This window comes from Macrotis lagotis, chromosome X (genome assembly GCF_037893015.1).
Source record: "Macrotis lagotis isolate mMagLag1 chromosome X, bilby.v1.9.chrom.fasta, whole genome shotgun sequence".
In the NCBI taxonomy this organism is placed as follows: domain Eukaryota; kingdom Metazoa; phylum Chordata; class Mammalia; order Peramelemorphia; family Peramelidae; genus Macrotis; species Macrotis lagotis.
The window spans coordinates 489,210,065-489,217,396 of NC_133666.1; the positions used below are offsets into that span (position 1 = coordinate 489,210,065).

The 7,332-nt window shown below is 38.6% G+C and overlaps 1 pseudogene; it reads left to right on the top strand.

The window, feature by feature from the left end:
* Nucleotides 1-1,627: 1,627 nt before the first annotated feature.
* Nucleotides 1,628-2,931, top strand: LOC141498516 (stromal membrane-associated protein 2 pseudogene; annotated as a pseudogene).
* The last annotated feature ends 4,401 nt before the right edge of the window (nucleotides 2,932-7,332 follow it).

Sequence of the window (7,332 nt, forward strand, 5' to 3'; positions counted from 1 at the left end):
TCTTCTCTCTGCCATCTTGCCTGGAACCTATTTCACTTTTTATTGTCATCTTTTTTTTTTTGATCCAATCTTTCTGAAGAGCAATTTGGAATTACTCCCAAAGGACAATAGCTATCTGCATACCCTTTGATTCAGCAATACCACTAATGGGTCTATAAGCTGTAGAGATCACATAAAGGTGTGACACTTCACTTGAGCAAAAATATACTTAGCAGCTCTGTTTATGTTAGGAAAGAATTGGAAATCGAGTGAACATCCATCAAATGGGGAATGGCTGAACAAATTATGGTATAAGTGTAATATGGAACACTATTGTTCTATTAAATACCTGAAGGGATGGGATTTCATAGAAGCCTGGAGTTACTTACATGAACTGATGCTAAGTGAGATGAGCAGAACCAGAAGAGCATTGTACACTTAACAGCATGGGGTGATGATTAAGTATAACTGACTTGCTCATTTCATCAGTGCAATAATCAGGGATAATTTTAGGTTATCTGTGATGGAGAATTCCATCTCTTTCCACAGAAAGAACTTTGGACTTAAAATAAAGACCAAAGACTAGTACCTTCAATTTAAAAAAGTTTGTCTTATGTAGTACATAATTTTGTTCTGGCTAATATTTTATTTTTTCCTCAAGGTTATTTTTTTTTCTCTCATCACTTTCAGTTTTGATCAATATATAACAGGGAGAAAATCCAAAGACTATCAAACTGTCTTCTGTGGGGGATTGTGGTTAGAGGAAAGGTAAGGTGGGTTAAAACTTGTGAAATTCAAAATCCTACAAAAATGATAGGTAGAAACTACTATTGTATATAATTGAAAAAGAAATAAAATATATTTTTAAAAGAAAGTTAATGACTCTACTAAAATGTAAAAATAAAATGAAAGTAAAATTAAAAGAATGGAAAATTGAAAAAATATGTAATATATCTCATGGGTAAAACAATGGTCTGGAAAATTTGTTGAATAGAGATTATTTCAATATTATTGAACCATTTGAAAATCATGATAAAAAGAACTCAATATTCATATTTCAAGGAGTTATCAATGGAAACAAACCTATAACCCATCAAAATTAATACAGGATAGAAAATTTGAAATTGAAAATATCTAGTAAGAGATATAAAAATTAAAACTTCCAATAATATTATAGTCAAATTTTAGAGCTCCCTGATCTTAGAGAATCAATCTAAATAGTTGGGTTTAATCAATTTAATAAATTTCTACATTAAGGCATAGCAGAGTTAGAATATGAAAATTTCTTTTAATTATAAGCAGTATTGATCTAAAGCCATTATAAACTTTATCTGTAATGAATAAGCTAGAAATCTTTCCAATAAGAACAGGGGTAAAACAAGGATGTCCATTATCACCACTGTTATTCAGCAATGTACTTGAAATTCTTTGTATAGCAATAAGAATAAAAAAAAAGAGGGCGGGGGCCGCAGCTGCCAGGGAAACCTGGAGCCGAGCTGAGCGGTGGCGGCCAGGCTGGCGGGCGGGAGCTGAGGGTGGCAGGCACGGTGGGCACCCTCCCCAAGGGCTCGGGGGCAGCCTCTGCGGGCTCCCCCTGGCCTTGGGGCGCGCGGGCGGCCGTGGGGAGCTGGTCTCCCCTCCCCGGGCCATGACGGGCAAGTCGGTGAGGGACGTGGACCGCTACCAGGCCGTGCTGGCCAGCCTGCTGCTGGAGGAGGAGAACAAGTTCTGTGCCGACTGCCAGGCCAAAGGACCACGATGGGCCTCCTGGAACCTTGGTGCATTCATCTGTATCCGATGTGCAGGAATTCACAGGAACCTCGGTGTGCAGATTTCCAGAGTGAAGTCAGTCAACCCAGACCAGTGGACACAAGAGCAGATTCAGTGCATGCAAGAGATGGGTAATGGGAAAGCCAACCGACTGTATGAGACCTACCTACCTGAAAACTTCCCGCGACCTCAGACAGACCCGGCTGTAGAAGGATTTATCAGAGATAAATATGAGAAGAAGTACATGGACCGAAGCCTGGACATCAATGCATTTAGGAAAGAAAAAGATGATAAATGGAAAAAGAGCAGTGAGCCAGTTCAAGAAAAGAAAGTGGAGCCTGTCATTTTTGAGAAAGTCAAAATGCCTCAGAAGAAGGAAGATCTCCCTCCAGCTACCTCGAAAAAGCTCCCCCAAAGCAATTGAGCCTGTAATGGACTTGTTGGGACTTGATGCTCCCGTGGCCTCCTTCAGCATCCCAAGCAGCAAGACCAGTAACACCTTAGAAAAAGATCTAGATCTCTTGGCCTCAGTTCCATCATCTTCTCTCTCAGACTCCAGAAAAGTTGTAGGATCCATGCCAACAGCAGGGAATGCCAGTTCTGTGCCTGAAAATCTGAAACTGTTTCCTGAACCAGGGAGCAAAGCAGAAGAATCAGGCAAGAAGCAGCTATCTAAAGACTCCATCCTCTCACTTTATGGATCACAAACTCCTCAGATGCCTGCTCAAGCGATGTTCATGGCTCCAGCTCAGATGGTGTACCCTGCAGCCTACCCCTGCTTTCCTGGTGTCCCCCCTACTGGTACCATGATGGGGGGAATGATGCCCTCACCAGTGGGCATGGCTACAGGGGCCAACCATTCCCCCAAGCTATGCAGGTGGTGTGCAGGCCACGGTGATGGGTGTCCCCAATGGCATGATGGCTGCGCAGCAGGCTGGCTATGTCACAGGCATGGCAGCTATGCCCCAGACAATGTATGGCATCCCACCAGCACAGCAACTGCAATGGAACTTGGCTCAGATGACCCAGCAGATGGCCGGAATGAACTTCTATGGCACCAATGGCATGATGAGCTATGGACAGTCAATGGGCGGTGGGAATGGCCAGGCAGCCAATCAGAAGCTCAGTACTCAGATGTGGAAATAAAAGTGGAGCCCCTGCATTCCCACTTTTTTTCCCAAAACCTCCCTCCTCTTCCCATCTCTCTGCTTCCCTCTCTACCTCTTCCTGTTTTGTCTGGAAACTGCTCTAGGAGACATACAGGGTTTGGCTTCCCACCCAGCCTGATCACTTTCTCCTCCCCCTCCTAAACCCCAGTCCCCACACCACACACCCTGCCCCCAGATTAAACCCTGCTTTCTGCTGACCATGCCCCACACAGCCCTCAGCGCCTCGGGATGCAACCCTTCCCTTGGAAGCAGCAGAGTGCACTTGGGCACCAAAGGACTATACGTACCCAGAGCCCTTTTCCTTCCAGGAGAGAAGGTAGCATCTCCCTCCATAACTTCTGAGAGAGGTCTGTGGTCACTATTGGGCAACCAAGGGAGAGGTTTAGAGGCCCCTCCGTATCACTCATCTGTCTTTTTTTTTTTAAGGTTGCTTTGGGTGGGGGGGTGGGAGGCTGGAATGGTGGGTACAAAAGGGGATTTTAATCAAACTCCAATCATGGTTCTTATGAAGGGGGATTAGTTAATCAGGCTCAGGCTGAGCCAGAACCCCTCCAAGGGAGGGAGAGCTAATGGATCATTCTGCTCTTTTGCAAGCATCCTCTGTGGCTGGAGTCCATGTCATGAACCCCAAGTCACTGAGGCCTGGAGGCAGGCCTCATGCTCACATGGAGAGAATGGGAAGCTTGCCCTTCTTATGAATGGCTTTTTATTATTTTCCCATCCAAACTGGGATGGTGGTGGTTAAAAAACAAAATAAAGTTTTAGATTAACAAACTAACAAGAAATAATTTATCAGCAGCTCACAGATATTGCCAGTTTTTTTCTTACTTTTAAAAATGTGTTGTCTGCCATCCTAATCAATGCCTCCCCTCCTTCCTCTTCCCTCCTCCTGCAGTCCTGTTTGTTCTGGACTTGCCCTGGCACCTCTGTTTCCTGCATATGTTATACTGGCATGAGGCAGAGAGACCCCAGGCAGCTTTCCTGTCAATCACCATTCACCTCACTAGAAAATCAAAACAATTTTGCTTAAGAGATTTCATTTGCGTGAACCAAAATTTTCAGTTGACTTTATCCTGTGTATATGTAAATTCCTTAATAAATATTGCAGTGAGAAAAAAAAGAATAAAAAAAGAAGTTGAAGCAATTCGAATAAAAAAGAAAGAAGCAAAATTATCATACTTTTGAAATATGATGTTGCACTTAGAGAATGCTAGAGATTCAAAGAAAAAACTAATTGGAGTAATTAATAACATTGGCACAGTAAACACATATAAAACATCAGTGCTTCCATATATAACTAATGAATAACAGTATTAAGAGTTAGAAAGAGAATGTCCATTTAAAACTACTGAAGACAATATAAAATGCATGAGCATCTAACTGCCAAGGGAAAAATAAAACACCTTTATGAGCACATTTGTAAAACACTTTTTAGATGATGCTGTCAGATTTGAATAGCTGGAAAAATATTAATTGCTCAATTGTAAATGACTTTACTATTCTTAGTAATATTAAGATTCAAGACCATTCAGAAGACAATTAATGGTGAAAAATGTCATCCACCTAAAGAGAAAGAACAGATAAGTGTCTAAGTGCAAATTGAAAGTTGCTATTTTGCCTTTATCTTTTGGTTTTCATGATCTCTTTCACAATAAGACTAATATGGGAATATGCTTTATATGATGGCACATGGAAATCTATATCAAATTACAAACCTTCTCTGGGAGAACAAAGGTAGTGATGGAATGAGAGAATTTGGAATTCAAAATTAGAAAAAAAACCTAATTTTAAAATAGATTTTGAATGCAGTTAAAAATAAAAGATTATTCAAGAAGCATCGGGACCCTTGAAAACCTGAAAAAATCGGAAAACTACAATTCATGAAAATAAAATAAAAATAATTCTATTGATTAGAACAAGTGGGAAAAGTAAAATAGTTTATCACTCACCACTTGGAATGAATTCTAAAAATAACTAATTTCAGAATCATACAAAACATGAAAATTTTTACGAAAAATCTGGGAATTTCTATTACTACATTCCCAAGTCAGTAGTCTAACTTGTAAGAGTTAAATTTTAAAAATTGTATTTTAATGGAAAGGAGAATTGAATTTTGACCATTTTATGAATGACCATTTTCTCTTCTGAAAAGAACAGAGCTGAGTAGGAATTTTCCAATGTTAACATGAATTCTGAGAAAGCAAAAAAGAACATTATTTAACAATTGTAAATAAGTTTGCAATATATGACATTTATTATTAATGTGAAATCCAGATATGCTGAGGGATGTACATTGTTGTACTAAAACTGTAAATAAGAAAAGTATCAGGGTGGTTAGGTGGCACAGTGGATAGAGCACTGGCCCTGGAGTCAGGAGTACCGGAATCAAATATGGCCTCAGACACTTAATAATTACCTAGCTTTGTGGCCTTAGGCAAGCCACTTAACCTCATTGCATTGTAAAAACTAAAAAAAAAAACAAGTATCAAGTAAAGCAAGGTCACTTCAAGATTTATCCACAGACCCTCTAGGCGAACTCCCTCCATCTGCCCCAATGAAAATATAATTCTTGTAAGCAAAATCACTTCATGATCCATTTAAAACAACATACTAAATACAATCCCTCATATCTAAAATATTGGCTAACAATTCATCACTTTCATGATCATCCTATACCAGTACCTTCTTTATCTAAGTATGTTTATTTTTTAACTTTCCTAAGAGAAATGCAATTTTCAAGAATTACAGGTATTATCTTCTCATGTAGGGATTTAATTTAATATTCTTGACTTGTGTTTCCTTTTTCTGTTTACCTTTTCATATATCTCTTGAGGTTGTTATCTGAAGATAGTATTTTCTGTTCTGTAATGGTCTTTTTATCAGAAAATTTTGGAAGTCCTCTATTTCAATGAAAATTCTTCTTTTTACCCTGAAAGAATTTGCTGATTTTGAAAGATATTTGTTTCTTGGTTGTAATACAAGGTCTTAGTCCTCGAAAATATCATATTCCAGGCCCTCAGATACTTCTATTTTTCGAACTGATAAGTCCTGTGTAATTATTTTCCTGTTGCTTTGGCAAGACACTGTGTTTAAGTGACTTACCTAAAGTCTCACATCTAGGTAATAATTAAGTAATCAGAATTTGGATTTGAATTCAGGTCCTCCTGACTCCAGTGACTATGCTCTACCTATTTCACCTCCTAGCTGGCCCTAGTCCTGTGCAATTCTGATTCTGGTCTCTTGTTATTTAAATTGCTTTTCTCTGGCTGCTTGCTTTTTTTCCTTCTTTAGCTGAGAATTCTGAAACTTGACTACAATTTTCCTTGAAGTTTTTTTGTTGTTGTTGTTGTTTTTTTTCCTTGGGGTCTTTTTTTTTCTGGAGGTGATTCATGACTTCCATCAAGGATTACTTTGTCTTGTTGTTCTAGGATAGGCAGCTTTTCAAGATAATTTCCTCAAAGATGTTTACCAAGTTCTTATTTTGTTGATCAAGACTTTTGGGTAGTCCTATAAATCATACATTATCTCTTCTTGAACTATTTTCCACATCATTTGTTTTTCAAATGTTGCTAGCCCATTGGAATTACTCCCTTTGTAGTAGAGTTTGAATGCAATGTAATTTATTTAGAGAAAGGAACTCAGTGTTTAATATCTTATCCTACAAGGTGATTTTATCAGTTGTCCTAAGATAATTCAGAAGAAGGAATTTAATTTTCTAGCATGGTGTTGTAGTACTGTCCAGGTTTCAAAAGCTTATGACAATGGCATCAGTACAATGGTTTTGTTGTCCTTCAGTTTGGTAGACAGCCTAATGTCTCTCTACTCTCCCACTTTCCTTTGGAGGTACCCAAATATTTTGCTAGCCTTTGAATTGCGTTGTCAACCTCATTATCAATGTTTATATTCCTAGAAGGTATACTACCAAGGGAAGAGAATTTATGCATAATATTGAAAATTTTCCCATTTTCTATAGCTTATGTTGCCACAAATGTATGGTGTAGTGTGATCTAATGAAGTACCATTGCTTCTTTGCCATTAATTTTTAGGTTAAATTTAGAATCAGCTCCAGAGAATTGATCCAAAATTTTGGGCATCTCACCTTCAGAGGTTGCATTGAATATGTAATAATCTACATATAAAAATCATACTCCAGCTCCTTCCCCTTTAGATTTAGCTTGCAGACTTTTCAAGTTAAAGAATTTATTTCAGTTTGGTAGCTGACCTTGATGCTGCATTTATTTTCACTGAAGGCATATGACAAGATGACTGAAAACATCGTGCTAAAAATCATGGAAGGAAGCAAACAGTGTTTTTACTTCATTGCTTCCTGAGAAAGCACAAGAGCATATTCTCTTATCCAGAACCTGAGCAAGTATAAAATGGTGAAATTAATATACAATACTGGTGAATTTCT